Source organism: Myotis myotis, unplaced genomic scaffold, assembly GCF_014108235.1.
Source record: "Myotis myotis isolate mMyoMyo1 unplaced genomic scaffold, mMyoMyo1.p scaffold_m19_p_7, whole genome shotgun sequence".
NCBI classification, from domain to species: domain Eukaryota; kingdom Metazoa; phylum Chordata; class Mammalia; order Chiroptera; family Vespertilionidae; genus Myotis; species Myotis myotis.
This window is the reverse complement of record NW_023416379.1, coordinates 55,465,170-55,479,797: the sequence shown is the minus strand read 5'-3', so window position 1 is coordinate 55,479,797 and position 14,628 is coordinate 55,465,170. Positions and strand designations below refer to the sequence as shown.

The window sequence follows — 14,628 nt, the reverse complement described above, 5'->3', positions numbered from 1 at the left end:
TCTAACATCTATGTTTTCTTCATAAGGCACGTTGCATCACATATCACAGCCTTCTTGCATTTAGGAACATTAGACAGCACTTCAGCACTATACTTGGGAGTCATTTGAAAAATAAAAACCACCAACAAAAATACAAACGGAATGGCACTAACTAGACCTTGAAACAGACCCTCTGGCAGCAGGAGAGGCCAAGTCGCCTTGTTTGACCTCAGCTGGAAATAAGCATGATGGACACTCAAATTTTGTACTGCTCTGAGCTCAAACATGTCTATGAAAGCACCAAGATTGTTGATTTGGGGGGGGGATGCCCAAAAATAATTTATCAAATAGGCAGTTAGCAAATATGGAATCAACAAATGATGAAGATCAATAGTATTTCATGATTGTTATTAAAGATTAAACAAGCAAATAGTTAATGGGTAAGAACGTTTATTTATAAATGATAAAACACTACAAATTATGGCCCAAGCTCCTTGACTGTACTAGTCATCTTCAAATTCTTCCATACTAACGAAGTGATGACAATGTCATAGCTTCTCAATGAACAACAGTCGCATGAATGAAGGATGACTTGTGCCTCAAGCTTCTGATAATCTCAATAGGGCAGCATGGCTAAAACACATAGAAAGTTACAGAGTTAGGTGACAGTACAAGGCACCAATTCAAGATTCTCTGAACCCTATTTTCCATTTGAGGTACTAAATTCTGAACTGCTGGGTATTTCCTTTTTTATCGTGTCTAGACAGCATGGAGTATCCAAGAGATAGTATTGTTACCTGGTTTGCCAAGGTGGCACAGATCGCTGAATGAACTGGAAGTGAAGGCCAAATCTCCACACCTGGCAAAAACCAGGGAAAATCATGTTCATTAAAAATACCCCAAGTTCCTTGAGTACCTTATGCACTTCATAGGCTTCCAAACACATCACCTCCCATTGTTTCAACAATATTCCAGACCCTTTCACCAGCTGTAAACTAGCCAAAAACATAGGTGTACGGTTTATTTTCTATCAACTGTTAGGTTAAAATAACTTTCCTTGCCTGACTCACTCATTGCTTAGCAAATCTCCTTACTGGTTTTCCATCTTTTCTTTTAAAACCATCATAACTGAAGCTTCTCTAGAGCTTGATCATTAAAATCAGGCAGGCAACAATTTGGCAGGCAAAGAAAGGGTTTTGATTCTAACATCTAAGGCACATGTGCAACAGGGAACTTCTCAACTTGGAAAAGAATAGAGATTAAAATTTGGCTCAGAGCTGATTTGATCCCTAGAGAATTTTCTTATTCTTTTATCCAGAACTGCTTTTCAACTATAGAGTTTACTCTCCTTCCACCCCATCTCACTCCTCCGTTGAAATTCTGCAGGTTCTGTTCCTTTGACTCTAGAGACACTTTCCTCCTTTAAAATTCCTTCTTTAATTTGAAAACTAAAAAGTGGATACCATTCTTTATGCTAATGCCAAAGATAGAATCTTTGTTTCATTTTTCTTTTCTGCTCATGTTAAAAAATATTGCTCACAACAATAAATTTGAGTTTTGTTTATTTATAGGATTCAAGTTAACCATAGGTTTATTTACCCCTCCCCTTCCTTTTTTCTTTTTCTAATTAGTATCATCAAAATTAAAGAAACAAAATCACCCATATTGACTACCATCTGACCTTCTAAATCCAGAACTCCAAAGCAGTATGAGATGATATATTCTTAAGGCTGGTACAAACAGGTACCCATCCCGCCTCTATGGAACCTTCTTTTTAATGGTTCATTTGTCATTAAATCTAGAAGGAGGAGGAAGAGGAGAAAAGGAGGAGAGAGAGAGGAGGAGGAAGTAGAGGAAAAAGAGGGGGAAAGGCAATATGACAAGTAAGATCAACAAAAATCTGTAAGTTAGAAATCAGAGACATGATAGGTGATTGACCTGGGAAGGTCTAAGCCAGATGGGAAATATATAATTCAATCCAATTTACACTGGAACAACTAAAAGACTCAATAATTGGAGACACCAGGTACTTCTGGAAAATGACATGGGGGTTGGGAGACAAAAACTGGAGGATTGGCTGAATGTCCATTTAAAATGTGCTTTGTTCCCATCTCTACTCTCAGGTCAACAGTTGACTAGAATTTTATTATATGGAGAAAGTAAAACAGAAATTCTTGACTGAGAAACACTAGGCACAATTAAGAGCAGATAATACTGAATAAAAACAGGAAGGTTAAACAAAATCTTACACACTTAATGCTGAAACTTCCTACTCTCTTCATTTACTTGCCTCCCAGTATGCTGGGAACCAGGTATATAGGCTCTAGACTAGAGACTAAAATATTCTTCTGTAGGGAATCTAAACATCTTGAGAGAAAAGACCTAAAGATACAAAAAACAGGCTCCCCAAGGAAACAACACAAATAGTCATCCTGAAATGAAGTCTGTCAATGAGACCCACTCATGAGCACAAAGTTTCCAATTGGCCTTTTAGGACCCTACTCTTACATGTGACTAGCCAGCCATGGGCAAACTACGGCCCGTGGGCCGGATCCGGCCTGTTTGAAATGAATAAAACTAAAAAAATAAAAGACCATACCCTTTTATGTAATGATGTTTACTTTGAATTTATATTAGTTCACACAAACACTCCATCCATGCTTTTGTTCCGGCCCTCCAGTCCAGTTTTAAGAACCCATTGTGGCCCTCAAGTCAAAAAGTTTGCCCACCCCTGGACTAGGCAGACACAGATCAACCAACATCTGGGGAAGGCCACTTACTTTAAAGTAAGAGCCTAAAATTAGCAGGACAAAATCAACTAGGAGGAAATAAAGACTAGAGAGAGAGAAGAAAAATACTATTATAGCCCTAGAGAATTTTGGTGTTTCCCAGTGGTTAGAGCATTGGCCTGCACACCAAAGGGTCACAGTTCGATTCGCAGTCAAGGGCACAAACCTGAGTTGAAAGTTCAATCCCTAGCCCTGCTCAGGGCATGTTTAGGAGGCACCCAATCAATGTCTCTCTCACATCAATGTTTCTCTCTTTCTCTCTCTCTCTCTCTCTCTCTCTCTCTCTCTCTCTCTCCCCCTCCCTCCCTTCACTCTCCCTAAAAATCAATGGAGAAAATATCCTAGCATGAGGATTAACAAAAAAAGAAAGAAAAATCCTACATAATAAAAGCCTAATATGCTCAGTGTCTGGTTGACCAGTTGGCTGTTCAACCAATCAAAGCGTAATATGCTAATGATATGCTAAGGCCACTCAACCGCTTGCTATGACGTGCACTGACCACCAGGGGGCAGACACTCCAACTGGTAAGTTAGCTTGCTGCTGGGGTTCAACTGATCCAGACTGAGACAGACAGGCTGGACATGCCCTGGAGCCCTCCTGTGGTCTCTCCCTGGCTGGCCAACCCCCTGCGTCCCTGCCCAGCCCTGATTGTGCACTGGGGGGAGGGGGTCCCTCAGCCTGATCTGCGCCCTCTCGCAATTCGGGACCCCTCAATAGAAGTCAGAGAATGGGTCCAGGCCAAGGGACCCCAGTGGTGCACAAATTCCTGCACCTAGTACTATTATAATTATCATTAAAAGATAACACTGCTTTGAAACAAGAACAGGACACTACATTTAAAAAGAAACATTCAAAGAATAAGAAAAGAACTCCTAGAACTTAATAACATAGTAGTATAAATGACAAACCTCAATAAAAGACTTGTAGGAAAATTTTCACAAAACATATATAAAATATTGAAAGGTGAAAAATAGCAAAAAAGAAAGAAAACAATCTGAAGACTATCCTAGAAAATTCTGCACCGAAATGACAGGGTTTCAGAAGGAGAAAACAGAAGTAAAGGAATCAGTGAACAAACAGTTCAGAGTTTCCCAGAGCTGAAAGCTGTGTTTCCAAATTCCAAGAGCCCACCAAGTATGCCGGGAGCCGGTCCATGCTTGCTGTTTCAAGGGACCTGGCATATATGGCATACTGTTCTTAATATGTTTTCTCACCTTCTTGGCACTATGTGTTTTAACCAAGGTCTCTGAGAAAGGTTGTTTCCCCAGGTAGGGATTTTCCCCTGAAGTTAGGGAGGGAATAAAACCTCTTAACTAGTGCCAGGTGGGTAATTAATCACTTTACGAACAATCATGCTTATGCTACATAATCTTTACTCCCTGGAATGAAGATAAGAAACGCCCTAACCTTTGTAATAGAGATTGATAGGATTGAATCAACTGGTATAAATACAGATGTAATAAGACAGCAAGACACAGAACTTAGAACACAGAACCAAGAGAGACAGAACCTAGGCACAGAACCTACACAGAACGTTCTCTAGAGACAGAAGAACTTCGCTGGAGAGAACATGGCAAAAGATCCTGGACAGAAACTGGCCTCAGAACCTAGAGACAGAACCTAGCAAGAGAACATGGCAAAAGATCCTGGACTGAACCTGACTACAGAAATTGGCAAGAGAACCTGACTAGAACCTGGTGACTGAACCTGGCTGGAGAACCTGGACAGAACCTGGCTGGAGAACCTAGCGAGGGAACATGGCTACAGAACCTGGCTGGAGAACCTGGAGAACCTAGCAAGAGAACATGGACACAGAACCTGGCTGGAGATTCAGAGCAGAACTTCGCTGGAGATCCAGACCAGAACTTGGCTGGAGATCCTGGCTAGAGATCCTGGCTAGGCTGCTGATCAACTGAACGCTGTCTCTGTGTCATTCCTTCTTCGCCAACTCCGTCTACGCTTTTGGGAACCCCTGGACCCGCTGGGGTTGGACCCCGGCACAAGTACCCATCACAATGGATGAAAATAAACCCACAAAAACACCATTGTGAACCCTGAGATCAAAGGGAATCTTAAAGCTTTTCAGCAGTTAATGCAGGTTTTCTACAAAGGATGAAGAAACTGCATGGTAGCAGAATTATCTGTAGCATCACTAGAAATTGAAGCAATTATGGCAGTGCCATCAAAATTCTGAGAAAACAATTATTTCCAACCTAAAATTCTATACCCAGTCAAATATCAATCAGACATAAGGATAAATACATTTTTAGTCATGCAAAGTGTCAGAATTTTTACCTCCCATGTACCCTTTCTCAGGGAAACTCATAAACAGTAGGAATGATAAATAAATTATGGTATATTCATATAAATGAATGTTATACATTAGTGAAGGTAAATAAATATCAGCTACAAGGAGCAGCATACAAATATAGGAACATAATGTTGAGTAGAAAAAACATGTCACAGAAGGACATATATGACATGATTTATTTATATAAAGTTCTAAAGTATGTAAAATTAAGTATATTGTTTAGCAACAAAAAAATGTAATAAAACTATAAAGAAAATCAAAGATTGAAAAACACAACCTACAATCATGTTGCCCCATGAAAGGGAAGGGAAGGCAATGAGATTAGAAAACAGCATAAGGGAACCTGGTTGGTGTGGCTCAGTTCGTTGGGCATCATAACATGCACCAAAAGGTTGCCAGTTCCATTCTTGGTCAGGACACATTCCCGGATTATGGGCTTGATCCCCAATAGGGGACATGCAAGAGGCAGCTGATTGATGGTTTGCTCTTTCCCTCTCCCTTTCTCTCTCTAAAAATCAATTTTAAAAATATTTAAAAATTAAGCAGTATAAGGGGACTTCAAAAGGAAGAGAAATATTCTTTTATATAAACTTGGAAAGCAAGTGCTACTATTGGAGCTAAGATAATCACATGGACCTCTGCAGAATTCCTATACAACCTGCCACTGATGTGTTCTTCTTATAGAACAAGAGTAGAAGGCCTTGGGTGGACAAAAAATTATGGGAAAGCTAAGTACATGTAGGAAGTTGTCTTGTTAAAACAAACATGTAACACTAATGAAACTTGGCCCCACATGGTTCAGTCTTGGAGCTGTAACACATTCAAGAAATACAGTTCAATAGCCAAAAGTAATTTAAAAGGAATTCCGTTTTTGCTGTATTTCTAGAAAACCATAATGAGGATCCCAATTCATAGTCCTCAATAACACTTACTAAATCTTCATGCCTCTCCTGTCCCCTTCCTGCACCCCTGCAGCTCCTCCCATGCCAATTATTGGGCTAACAATTAGACTTCTCTTGGTAGACTGGAGGTAGGGGGAAGTGTTCTGTGAACACTATCATCTTAAAAATTTTTTTGCTATCATAAATTAATAAAAAGATTGTATAAAAGACACGACAACAAGGCTTAAGATGTTGAGAACATAGGTATGAAACTTCTCAGGCTTTATTTTAAATATACTGTTCGATTTGCTCACCCTCCCATCTCCAATTTAACAACTTAGCAAAATCAGAGAGAGACATAGATTAAAGCCCTTCTCTTACCTAATGGTATTAGATAATATATTCAGGGAGAATTTGTGAAGAAAGTATAAATATGTTTAACTGATGTGTTTTAAATAAGTACCAAAAAATTAGATCCAAGACCCAGTAAGAAATGTGCTCCTTTAATGCCAAGTTATAACCAAGAAACTATTTCTGTATTCCAAATGAGTGCTCTGCCATTCCTTCAGCTAACACATTCATATTCTGTGTGCTCTGTAGTGAAAAAGGAGTGCCTGGTTACAATTCACTATCCAGAATTTTATGGCTAGAACTTGGAAGAAAACAGAGTTTCTGCCAAAATAGCTTCCGGTCCAGGTGCTGAACCAATTAACTCTTAAGCAATCAGGCCATAAAACCAGTAATGGTGAGTTTTCTGAAGTGCTATATGGAAGGAGACAGCTTGGAAAAATAAAGATGAAAATTTGTTTTCATAACCAGGAGTGTTTAAAATCCTGAGAGACAGTTTGCATGCCTTGCTGAAATGAGTGTGACAGTGCAAATTCCCAAACGATCTTATGGTTAAAAACCTATGCGGTCAACACTGACACTTTTCTCCCCTAAATGTAAAGAAAACTATTTTATTATAATGTGTAATTTAACTGTCTATAGAGAGCCCAGTGAATAAATTTGCTTTTGAAAAAGAAAAGATATTTAAACATGAAGTTGGCTATTAAAATATTTCATCCAGCTAGCACATCAAAACAAGAATTACAGCTAAGACTTCTTTTAAGAATTTAAAAATTGGAAACTGATAGTCAACTTGTAGCATTTTCTTTAATCATATAAAAATATAAAATATAGCATTGTGCTATTTAATAATTTCACAAATAATGATTTAATATTTACAGAAAAATAATGTGGTTGTAAAACTTGATGGTATGAAGCATCTGATTCCAGAAGCAAAAATTCCCAGTCTCTCCAAAAATGAAACATCCACCTTTGTCGGTTTCAAAAAGTCCAGAAATAAGATCTTTCCCTCTTCACAGCCTCAGGTTTGGTAGACATCGCACAAGATGATAAAACGGATATTACTTTGAAACCAAGATACTGAATACAGGTCTGCCTTCTTTTCTTTTCTTTCCTTTCTGTTTTCTTTTCTTTTCTTTTCTTTTCTTTTCTTTTCTTTCCTTTTCTTTCCTTTTCTTCCTCCTCCTTCCTTTCCCTCTCTTCCTTGTACCTTTCTAAGGATAATCAGCGGGTAATTTAGGGCCCCAGCCACTAACCTGGGAATTATAAAGTCTGCTGCCTTTAAAGGCTTTGCTCTGAACTGGCTTTACAGCCTAGAGTAGCTACTTACCATCTGTGCACTGTGACATCTATAATAATAAAAGCATAATATGCTAATTATGCCAGACAACTGAATGACCTTCTGGACATCCTTCTGGATGAAGCTGCCATGGCGGGGGCCAAGGCAGAAGTGGTTAGGGGCGATCAGGCAGGCAGGCAGAGTGGTTAGGGGCATCAAGCAGGCAGGCAGAGGGGGTAGGGGTGATCAGGCAGGCAGGCGAGTGGTTAGGGGCGATCAGGCAGGCAGGGGAGTGGTTAGGAGCCAGCAGTTCCAGATTGCAAGAGGGTGCAGGCTGGGCTGAGCAACCCCCAACACTGTGCATGAATTTCATGCACCAGGCCTCTAGTCTATAATAAAAAGCATTAAAATCCACATACTCTATGGAATTCTGAAGATAAGGTTTTGTCATATGCTAGTCTTGGTTCTGATTGGACAGAAAGAACAATGAGATTGTGATTAGAATAAACATTGAAGTCCAAAGGAGAAGATTTTAATCAGTGATTAAGCAAAAGGAGAAATTTTTATAAACTTGTCTACTCCAACTCTAATCTTGACATTTCAAAAGGAATACAAACAACAGGCAAAGATCAGCAAGGAAAGTGATTATTGCAAACAGTTATTCAGATGGAATAATTTAAGCAACAGACATTATAGAGCAGGCAAGCAGAAGGGCTGAAGAATAGAAAACAAAGAGAGAGAGAAAGGAAGAGGATGTATTTATGTGTGGGCAGACACTACTCTGCTCCACTCACTAAACATTTATCGAGCACTTCCTGAGGCCTGGCTCTGTGTTAAGGGCTGGCAAAGACCCAGGCCCTGCTTTGAGGAAGCAAAAAATGCAATAGGGAGAACAGCACGCAGGTGGAGAAGTTGCCCTAAAGTGCGTGGTAAGTGATATTACAGAGATGGCAAAAAATGCTCAGGGAGCAGAGAGAAAAGACGAAAACATTGATGGGGGTTAGCAGAAGTCATGAGACTAAATTACAAATAGTCAAACCTACAATTCTGTCAGGGCAGAAGGTTAACATTAAGTTTTCAGCTCATTTGCATTTTCATATTTTCTACATTTCTCACACTTTCTACATAATACAGAACACTGCTCTAGACCCTACGTATGAGTTTCAGATTCTGTGGGTTTCAGTGATACAAACAACATCTTCCACTCTACCTGAGGTCTCTTGAGTTGTCTATAAAGTAAAACCTTGGCTTTCCTTCAATGTATAACTCCCGAGTTCTACATTCATTAATTGAAATTCAAAAGATGTTGAATTGGAAGATATTGAACACACACAAAAGAAAAATTTTAATATGAATGCTAACCTACTTGGTGCCTCAATCCACTAGATTTATAAGCTTTATTCCACAAAACAGTGACTCTCATGTTAAAGTTTCCTTCACATTGTACAAACACAAAACTTAGTAAGTAAAGAATGAACAATGAAAGATGTATACATTTTGCTGTGCCTCCCAAAATGACCTGGGCGCTATAGTGGGAAACACCAGGCAATTAGTGAAAAATATGGGTCTAGTTCTTGACTCAGTATTCCACGGTGTGAAGTCAGACCAACCCAATTGTGTATCCGCTCTGCTAAAGTAAGTCATCTTTGCTTACATGTTCTTTACATGACCAGACATTACCTTATCTTGTTTGTTAAGATGGAGAGCAGGTTTCCTGTGACCTTCAAGCTGTGGTGGGAAGAGTTCAGGGAGCTGATGACTTGGCTTTCTCCTCTGGATCTCCCAAAGACACTGCACAGTTCCACTAATGCCAGAACACCACATTTCCCTGAAGCGTCCCCTGCTGGGATGAATATTTATCCAAAAGAGTACCAACAAGCTCTCCAAGAGATAGTAAAGGCAACAGAAGGAGCCTTGTGCATCCCCACCACTTCAGACTAAATAGCCATGGATTAGAGGTTTCCAATGCCACCTCAGCAGGACGGGAGAGGAGAGGTCTTAGTGCAACAATGAATGAGTCTGCACCACTTGCCCCAGTGTCCAGATTTAGACAACCTACCTTGAGGAAAAGGGCATAAAAAAAGAAATTCTAGAGTAGAACTTCGCAGAAGGTGCCAAAGGAATCATCTCTATCCACGGTCAGCAAATCCTAACTAGCTGTGTTCCACCTCACAATCCCTTAGACATATAAATAGCATACCTTTTTATGTCTAAGCCATATAAAGAAAAACAGAAACTATGGTTAGTGCAAGAAGACAAACTTAGAGCAAAAACATTCCCATGAAGCAACAGGTCTTAGCTTCCCACAGTTACCTCTTCCATTCCAGACTTGGTCAGACAAGAACCCATGATCCCAAGGTTTGATTCTGTATGAAGAGAACATGGTGTTGCAGAATTCAAAAGGCTGGGCTGTGTCAGGATTCAGGAAATAAGGAGGTCAGAGCCTAAATTATAAAGTCAAATGTATGATTTTTATCTACCCTTAAGATTTTGGTTTATTCTTAAGTCCTTAGTTTATGCCATATATCTCACTCATTGCTCACATTTTCCTTCTGCAGCATGGAGACATGAGGTGCTACAAATACAAATTTGGAAACAACCTGGGTTCTAAGATTTATTATTTTTATTAACAAACTTGAAACATCTAACACAGCTCTGTGTTTAACCTAATATTTATCTCTATATACATGAGAGACAAGCTGTCACCCAAAGATTCTGAAAGGACATTTTAATTCTTTGTTTATAATTTTGCCAGTTAAAATTTCAAATGCAAATGTTCACAGGGAATTTCAATTTGACTTAATAAGTTATAACCTTTCTATCACCTAGAATCTAGGTGGTCGGCAAACTCATTAGTCAACAGAGCCAAATATCAAAAGTACAACGATTGAAATTTCTTTTGAGAGCCAACTTTTTTAAACTTAAACTATATAGGTAGGTACATTGTTATTAACTTAGTTAGGGTACTCCTAAGGCTTAGGAAGAGCCACATTCAAGGGGCCAAACAGCCGCATGTGGCTCACAAGCAGCAGTTTGCCAACCACAGACCTAAATAGACAATCCCTGAGGATGACTAGAATTAAAGTAGACTTCGCAACCAGTTCCAGCACAGATCCAGAGCAGAACTGCTTAAGTTACAAACTAGGGTCAGCCCAAACACAGTCTATATAACCAGGGTCATCCAAAGCAGCTGCCAAACCTTCTAGAACAAAGGTTTAGTCAGTAACGTGGACACAGCTCCCAGGACTTTGAATCTGTTACTCGCCTTAAACTAACTCAGCAACAATCTACCAGCCAAATTTTCATGTTCAGAGTGGGGAACCTCACTGCCATCCCTAAAGTCACTCTGAGATACGACGGAAAGCATACCCGGGAACTTGATCTAGAAGTTACTTCTCTCTGCACTTTCTTCAAAGTTCTCTTGCATTGTTAAGATAGATAGTAAGACTGTCACATACTTTGGGAATATTTGAGAGAATAAATAAACCAAGAATTCTCTGCTCTCTTCGCCTCCTTCAGGCACCAGTCTGCCTCAGTATTCTGTGTCCTACCCACCTCCTTGCCTGTGTTGTATGGTCTCGGTTTGATGTATAACTCCAGTATTAAAGGGTGGAGTGGAGTGGAAGTAACGTCAAGGGATTGAGAAAGAGAGAGGGAAGGCGGTGTTTGATCTACACTAGAAGTTTCTTCTTCCTCTGTGTAACCACATACTTTTCAGTTTTTACATACAACTTTTGTTACTATAAATAGAAAAGAACAAAAACCTTTTCTTCATCTTTGCTTCATTTTTGACATATTTCAGGCACTGATGCCTCAGCTTATGATGCAAAGCCAAGTTTTGTAGCAAGAATTATGGAAAGTTCACTTTTTGTGTGAATGAGGACAGAAATTTTTCAAGGAAATGGCAAGCCCCAGCCTCAGGTTGGGTTTTGAAGTGGACAGTCCATAAATCAGCAAATTTCTGAACATGTGTTGTGCACAGATATGGACCTGTACCAGCAATATTTATGAAATGAAAAGAAATAGGCAAATAACTTAGGTTCTAATAAAGAAAGGGGATCAAAAGCAAATTTGTACATCTGTAAAAACAAAAATAAGTGAAACTGAAATATATATATTAACATTTATGCAGTATTTATTACTTGCCATGTATGTACACACAAAATTCTCAGCTACACATAGAAATAAGCAAGAATAATACTGAGGAGGAAGTAATATCTTAAAGTAACCTCTAAGCACCTTCATGCTTCAATACTATGCATTGGATACCTAAGATAATATTTTCTAATGAAATAACACATACTAAATACTCAATAAATGCTAGATTCCCTCCACCAGTATTTGTTTTAAATTATTTCTGTTTCACTTGATATTGCTGAATAGTATCCAGAATGTTTGGAATGTTTGTCACTCCTACAATCTTAGACTTAGAAAACAAAAGACCTCTAAACCCACCCATATATACTATGAATATTTTTTTCTCCCATGGAATTACAATCATTTTCATGCAAACAAACAGAGTAGTTGGCCAGAGTTATATATGAATCCTTATCTACATTGAGTGGGTTGAGAAATGATGCTTCCTCAGTGTCATTTTGCCATAAAGAGTGAAGCAACCGCAACATAAAAGGAAAGGAAACAACTTGGGGAGGCAGGCCTTCCAGGATAGCACCGTCAGGACCACCCTAAACCCAGTCCTCCATAAAAACCATGAAAATACTGGCAAAATTATCTAAATCAACTTCTTCAGAACACTAGAAATTAACCAAAGGCTTACGACCATCTGAAGAGAGTTTACTCAAGAAAAACTACTGTACCTCAGTAACAAGACAAGGGTCTGTGACATTTTAACTCGGGCCACTCTGTCTACCACCCTCCCAACTCCATCGCAGTAGCTGTGAAAGCCACCAGCCTTGGAGCCACCAGAACAGCAGACAGGCTTTGGAGCTCCTCAGAAAGGCCCAGGCCACGGTCACTGTTTGACCCGACTCCCAGCTTCCCGAAAGAGCTGCATTCACAGGGCTCTATGCATTTCACTGGCATGGGAGCTGGGAGCGCAAAAGCCTTGTCCCCTGGGCATTGATGAAAACAATCAGATTCAATTAACACTCCAGCTGGCTGAGACTGCACTACCAATTGGGGCAAATAAAAGCCTGTCAAAAAAATATGAAAGGAAGACCTGGAGAATGAGACATCTGGAGGGGCTTTGAAAAGCTGGTGTAAATTTCCCTGACCCTCATAAAGACCCAATGGTAACTAAGCTCTTTCCATTTCTCCAGACCAGCAGGCATAGAGCCCCCAGAATTGTACAAGCAGAATGGCATCTCTGTTGTCAATGTCATATTGAAAACTTAATATCTTTCAGAGAAGCCGGCCAGCCTGGTTTCTTGAGAAGGAAGAGAGACTAAATGGTTCTTGATTCCTTCTGGGCATAAGAAAGGCTGTTTCTAGACCTTGAGAAATAGACATAGTGTGTCTCTAGTTATCCTTGTGCTCTTTCCTGAGACCCTTTCTCAGCACCATCCCGCCAGCCTCTAATTCCCCAGCTTTTAACTTGGCTTTGGACACAGACAAATGGTTGGTGGTCCTTTTCCCAGCCCCAACTCCTCAACTGAACCCTCATTCCTTCAGGTCTGGTGTCAAAACTGATCTCTTTCTTTCTAAATCAACCCAGCCAATAGCAACAGTTTGTTGGGAGAAGGTCACTCCCTCCCCAGTCAAGGTCTTCCGCCCTGAAAAGAAACTTGTGTGTTTTCCTGCAGTCCCGGTACTGTATCAACAAAGGAGGTGCTGTTCTGAAGGGACTCTCAGCCCAAAGGCGAAAGTCTATCATTTCAATAAGCCTTTGAAGAGTGTTTTTTTTAAATTCTTTATTGTTTAAAGTATTACATATAGTATTACATATGTCTTCTTTTCCCCATATTAACCTCTCCCCAGCTACCCCCACCTACCCCCCAGCACATGCCCCCCGCCCCCAGTGTCTGTGTCCATGGATTATGCTTATATGCATGCATACAAGTCCTTTGGTTGATCTCTTACCACACACACACACACACACACACCAGTGCGCACGTGCTCTCCTGCCTTCCCTCTGAAGTTTGATGGTCTGTTCGATGCTTCTCTGTCTCTGGATATATTTTTGTTCATCAGTTTATGTTGTTCATTATATTCCACAAATGAGTGAGATCATGTGTTATTTATCTTTCTCCAACTGGCTTATTTCGCTTAGCATGATGCTGTCCAGGTCCATCAAAAAGGTTAACTCTGAAGTCAAAATAGTAAATGTCATTGTCTCCTGTAGCCCACCTCTAAACCAATTCAATTCAATAAAAGATGATTGCCCCACAGACCCACTGTGCCTATGATTGAGGTCAGCACTGAAAGGGGTTGTCCTACTAACATGACTCAGATCTCTGAGGGTTAGGGTGACTCTGAGTCTGGTTTGCTTGAGGAATCCCAACTGTCAAAGGGTAAGTATTGGTAGCAACCCTTTCTGCTCTCAAGCTCTCCCAGTTCATACAATTGTCTATGTGGCAACACGGCTAAGGAGCCAGCAATTCTTGGATCCTCAAGGCTTGTCTCTTTCCCTTGTCCTTTTATTCCTATCCCAAAGCATCAGGAGAGGGCCTCATCCTGCCATTGGCATTAATTCCCCCATTAATACCTCTCCTGTCTCCCGGTATCCTCAAGACTGCCAACCCTAAGATGCCAAGCAGTACTGTATCCCTAGGGCCCTCAATATGCCAAAGCCACACTGTATTCCTTGAAAAAGTGAAGAAAATCTCTCTCCCTCTCTGCACACTGCAGCACTTGGTCCCAGAATAGCCCCTGTGTGTAGCCTGAGCCTCCCAGAATTCCCTGACAGCACAGCCTGAAACCCTTCTCTGTGGACCTCAAATTTGTCTCCTTGTGGTAAACCAAGGATACAACAGACTTTAACCAACTCTGTGCTTTCTGTCCCTTTTCTTCCTACCCAGGATTCTGCCATCCACCCCCATGCCAATCAGCTTGTACAACAGGGTTCTACTGTAGCACCTGCC

The 14,628-nt window shown here is 40.3% G+C and overlaps 1 long non-coding RNA gene across 1 annotated transcript; it reads right to left on the bottom strand.

The window, feature by feature from the left end:
* Positions 1–412: 412 nt before the first annotated feature.
* On the bottom strand, positions 413–841 carry LOC118659850. Its single transcript, XR_004968724.1, has 2 exons — positions 777–841; positions 413–612 (listed from the first exon to the last, which is right to left on the bottom strand). It is a non-coding gene; the product is annotated as an uncharacterized LOC118659850 (long non-coding RNA).
* Positions 842–14,628: the final 13,787 nt, after the last annotated feature.